Raw genomic sequence first — 5,646 nt, 5'->3', positions numbered from 1 at the left:
GCTCGGCTGATCGACACCCCTACCTAAAAGGCAACGTGGCCATGCATAAGTGCGAGGGCCAATGAGAGTGCATGTGGACACATAAACATAGGCAGAATTTTCGTCTTTCATGCGGGTGGGGAGGTCATTTCGCCTCCCTTGTGTCTAGGTGTAGGAGCCACACTGCATTTCGAACTTATTTTCCCTTCCATATATTACATGGTTTTTTAGGTTTAGCCGTTTTAGAGTTGAGATCAAACATGTCTGGATTAAAACAAGGTGTCAACCGATTTGATTCGGTTCAATACAACATATACAAACATAAAGGAAATCATTTTTATAACTTCAAAATCAAAACCAAACCCAAATGGACTTAATTGGGTTTCTATTCGATTTATTTGGCTGATGCATTCTTTTAATAATTAAGTTCAAATTCAGTTTATGTGGAACTAACTTATTTAAACAAAGTTCAAAAGAAATTACAACCTCGCGAAGATACATGATCATAAGATGTTGAATCCATTACCGGAAACTAAACAAAAATACACATAATAAGTAATAACAATTCAGCAAAGAAACATGATTATAGGACTTAAAATGGTTTAAATTTAGAAAACTTAACAAAGTTACACATAATAGATAATAATAATTTCACACAATTCAGCAAACAAACATTATTATAGGATTTAAAATGGTTTAAATTTGGTTTGGTTCAGATATTGAAAAATCGGATCCCGGATCCTATGCAAACACCAGGGTTTAGCGTTCGCAGCCTATTTCCACTTATTCCAATGCCATGTCCGATTTTAATTTCAGTTTCCGTTTCGGTTTTAATTTAGTCACCCTACACTGCCCTAGTTGTTCACTTGATTCACTTCCGTATTCCCAACGAAAACCTGGAAGAGAAGAGAGAGCGCGAGGTGTTGCAGAGACTTCTCCTTGTGGATTCCTCCCTCCCCCGAAGTTTACTCATCGGCTGTTATCTATTGTCTGTGGCGGAAAGGAAGAGCAGAGAGACGAGAGAAGGGTTAGTAGTTTTGTGCTCCTATCAATGGCTACTGTTGGTGGGTTATATTAGTTGCCTGAGACGACTTTTTTGGATGTTCTTTAGGTTTTCCAGTTGAGTCGCAATTGGTGGCAATGCATAAAAAACAGACATCTAAAGGTGGTTCATCCACCAGGAAGAAGAATCTCAAGGATGGAGAATTGGACTTCAGAAAGATACTGCAGGATGTTGAGTACTTGGGTACTACTTTTCTCTTTGAAACCTATTTATATTAGCTATGTTTTAAAAATTTACAGCCGTCAGAGAGTTGTGAATTTCTGATGAAATACCCATAACTTATCTTGTTTGTTGATGCATTGTTGTTACCTTATAATATGTATTGAAAGAGAAGGAAAGAACTGATTACCCAAAGAAAAAAGGGGAGGGGAAGATTTGGCTGGGAAGAATCAGTTTATGTCCTCTTGTCTACCTCCCTGTGGCCTTCTTTCACCTATCAGTAGAAACAAGACATGGCGTGGATCAGTTTTAGGTGCAATAAGGTGTGGGTTTACCCTGTAACGACTGTGTACACTTATTTTTTTGCTCTTGTAATGACCCACACTTGATCAGCGTTCCACTAAGATTAGTTGGTGATGATCGTGCTATACTTCATGTTACCTTTCTGACAAATCCATTTCTTGATTTTCCTTTCTAAAATGGGTCTGGCAGTTTTAAGATTATCTGATAATCTATTACAATTTATCTAGGTGTATGGCTCCTTAACTCTGAGAGTATTCATACCATTGTGATGCAGATTAATTACCAAAATAGGCTTATTTTATTAGGAATAAGCCTAGGGTTGGGTTCCATACATGTTAGGCTTTTGATCCCATGTGTTTTGAGTGTAATAGACCACTTTTATGGGTCTAAAAAGGGGGCTCTAAGATTGAGTACGGGATTACTAGTTAGTTTCCTTTCTAGTTGGGCTTGATTTGAGTTATATTTGTTTCCTTATGAGTCAAGTTATTAATTGAGTCAAGTCCTTAGTAGTTAATTTCCTTTTTCAACTAGTTTCTAATTTCAGTTAGTTTCTAATTTCAGTTTTTGGTAGCTATTGTATTAGGAGAATATCTGGTTTCCTTTTTGAGGAACCTTCTATTTTGTAATTCCCTCCCCCATTAACATTATAAATAAAGAAGAGGAGGCTCCTAAAGGCCTAGATGATTTAATAAACAAATTAATGGTTGTTGCTATTGTCTTCTACATGGAGATTTGTCTTGTGTTTGATCAAGGCTGATGGAATTGGTGTTTGATCCAATTAACTCTTTGCGGTGTGAAGCACAAGAGGTTCTCTTCTAGTTATCTCCCTATTTTCTTCCATACTCAAGGTGACCCAAATCTGATCTACTGTTATAGGTATTTAATTAAATCACTTTTCTCTCAATTCTGTCCAGAAAATCTTCATATTTTTCCTATTTGATCCCTTGCTGCCAGAAACACTTTCAGCCATCAGTTTGGGCTGAAATTTGGATCAAAGATAGGTCCTACCTGGGGAAGAACTCGACCCAAAGGGGAGCTCTTTCTGACCAGTGGTTTGAGAGATTTAAAAATTCTCCCTTTTCTTGTCTTTTAGTGACCTGTGACAAAGCAAAACTGAAATTGACAGATCTGGTTCAGTTCCTACTGTTCTCGTGGACTTTGGTTCATGGTATTAAGTTGATTTGGACCTATTTGAAGTCTTGTAAGCCCTTGTTATCGATCCTAATCTGATCAGAGAAACCCTAGTATTTGGTTCAATAGCTTCAACTGTTTCGGATCTGATTTCTCTTGTAATCTGATCTGTTGTGCTATTATCCTAATTTGACTTGTGTTTGTTCTTCGAGAGCATCCTGCTGTTTTGGGACTAGGTTGGTTTTGCCGATTCTAGTTCTACATTAAGTGGTATCAGAGCAAATTTTCCTGCAATTTTCTAACCATGGCAAGTCACATCACCAATGCTGAGTTGCACAAATTGTATCGTGAGTTAGCCGAGAACCAACAGAATACTGATGCTAGGCTTGAGAGGACTGAAGCCAAGTTTGATAAGTTTATGGAAGAGATGATTGCCTTTATGAAGAGGTCCGACAAGCGAGCTGAAGAAGGACCCTCTACATTACCTCCTCAGCTCAACACTTTACGGATCGAAGATACACCTCAGAGGCAGCAACTTGATCCAGTTGTTCCCCAAGATGTTACTCGGCAATTTTTTGACAGAGATTATGGCATCAAAGTTGAGGTTCCCGAGTTCAGTGGTGAAAAGGGACCTGAGGAATTTCTTGACTGGCTTACCAAAGTGGAGAGAATTTTTGCGTATAAGTCTCTTCCAGACGTGAAGAAGTGTGAACTCATCATCACCAAGTTTATTGGGTATGCATGTTCATGGTGGGATGATGTACTACATGCAAGGTTTGTCAGAAGACTTGGACCCGTTACCAATTGGGAGGTCATGAAGCAAATCCTGACTGAAAAATTTGTTCCTCTTAATTATGAAAAGGTAATGTTCCATAAATTACTTAACTTGCAACAAGGGAACAAAGATGTGGATTCATACACCCTCGAATTCCACAAACTGTCTTCAAGGTGTCGACTTCAGGAAACAGACCAACAACGGGTGATGCGATATATCAGTGGGTTAAGTACTGAGATTCGACTTGAGTTGGCTAATACTGATTTCAGGTCTGTTGATGTGGCAGCGGCTCATGCCAAGACAGCTGAAGAGAAGTCCCTTTATTGGAAGGGTATGCTCAAGACTTCTTCAGTTTATAGACCTCCACCACGTATGGAGGAAAAGAAGCCTGAAGCTCGCAGAGTTGAAGAAAAAAGGTCAGAGTTCAACAAGGATAGTGTTGGGGTGAAGAATATCATATGCCATAGTTGTGGCGAGAAGGGTCACTATTCTAACAAGTGTCCCAAAAGGACTCGTTCTGTGAACGTAGCAGAGAAGCAGCCAACAGAGAAGAGTGAAGATGAATCTCATTTATATCCTTATCCCCTCGAGGACGATGATATTATTGTTGATGAAGATGAGGATGTAGAAGCTCATTCAGCTAGCCTTTCATCTTTTTCGAATAAACTAGTTGATAAGGCTCCTCTCTTCAGACAGAAGGGTACTCTCCTGCACGGCTCCAACCCTATTGATGTTCATACAGTTGTTGATACTGGGGCAGAAGCAAACTTCATATCTGCTGAATTTGTTCGAGCACACAACTTTCCACAGAAGCAACTTTTCAAGAAGATTCATGTGCGAGGTTTTGGACCCACAGCTCGAGAAGAGGCAACTGCAGTTGTTCGAGTACACTTACAGTTTGGGCCGTTACAGTACCATGTCACCTGTTTGGTCACCCCATTGGCACACTGCGACATTCTTCTAGGGCGACCTTGGCAGCGACATGCAGGCATTCTCTATGATGGTGCACGGAACACTATAAAGGTGAAGCAAGGAGGTCGTATGTACTTAATGAGGCCACATGCATTATCAGACATGCCACGTCGTCGACTGACTCCTGCTCCGGTGACACATCAACCTACTCTCCCTCCTCTTGGAGTTATGCTCCCTTCTATTTCAAGATATGTGCCACCTCATCGGCGAGCGATTTACAAGGGAATCTTGGGAGCACGACCTAACTCGACGGAGTCGAGTTCTTTTAAGACCGGGAGAGTTGATGCAGATTAATTACCAAAATAGGCTTATTTTATTAGGAATAAGCCTAGGGTTGGGTTCCATACATGTTAGGCTTTTGATCCCATGTGTTTTGAGTGTAATAGACCACTTTTATGGGTCTAAAAAGGGGGCTCTAAGATTGAGTACGGGATTACTAGTTAGTTTCCATTTTCATTAGTTTCCTTTCTAGTTGGGCTTGATTTGAGTTATATTTGTTTCCTTATGAGTCAAGTTATTAATTGAGTCAAGTCCTTAGTAGTTAATTTCCTTTTTCAACTAGTTTCTAATTTCAGTTAGTTTCTAATTTCAGTTTTTAGTAGCTATTGTATTAGGAGAATATCTGGTTTCCTTTTTGAGGAACCTTCTATTTTGTAATTCCCTCCCCCATTAACATTATAAATAAAGAAGAGGAGGCTCCTAAAGGCCTAGATGATTTAATAAACAAATTAATGGTTGTTGCTATTGTCTTCTACATGGAGATTTGTCTTGTGTTTGATCAAGGTTGATGGAATTGGTGTTTGATCCAATTAACTCTCTGCGGTGTGAAGCACAAGGGGTTCTCTTCTAGTTATCTCCCTCTTTTCTTCCATACTCAAGGTGATCCAAATCTGATCTACTGTTATAGGTATTTAATTAAATCACTTTTCTCTCAATTCTGTCCAGAAAATCTTCATATTTTTCCTATTTGATCCCTTGCTGCCAGAAACACTTTCAGCCATCAGTTTGGGCTGAAATTTGGATCAAAGATAGGTCCTACCTGGGGAAGAACTCGACCCAAAGGGGAGCTCTTTCTGACCAGTGGTTTGAGAGATTTAAAAATTATCCCTTTTCTTGTCTTTTAGTGACCTGTGACAAAGCATAACTGAAATTGACAGATCTGGTTCAGTTCCTACTGTTCTCGTGGACTTTGGTTCATGGTATTAAGTTGATTTGGACCTATTTGAAGTCTTGTAAGCCCTTGTTATCGATCCTAATCTGATAA

The 5,646-nt window shown here is 39.4% G+C and overlaps 1 long non-coding RNA gene across 1 annotated transcript; it reads left to right on the top strand.

Moving 5' to 3' along the window:
• The first annotated feature begins 706 nt into the window (after positions 1-706).
• LOC122060455 lies at positions 707-1,631 on the top strand. The gene is made up of 2 exons (XR_006134407.1): positions 707-1,006; positions 1,091-1,631. It is a non-coding gene; the product is annotated as an uncharacterized LOC122060455 (long non-coding RNA).
• Positions 1,632-5,646: the final 4,015 nt, after the last annotated feature.

The sequence above is a fragment of the Macadamia integrifolia genome, chromosome 14 (assembly GCF_013358625.1).
Source record: "Macadamia integrifolia cultivar HAES 741 chromosome 14, SCU_Mint_v3, whole genome shotgun sequence".
Taxonomy (NCBI): domain Eukaryota; kingdom Viridiplantae; phylum Streptophyta; class Magnoliopsida; order Proteales; family Proteaceae; genus Macadamia; species Macadamia integrifolia.
The sequence above is the reverse complement of the archived record's forward strand: the minus strand, read 5'-3'. Positions and strand labels throughout refer to the sequence as shown.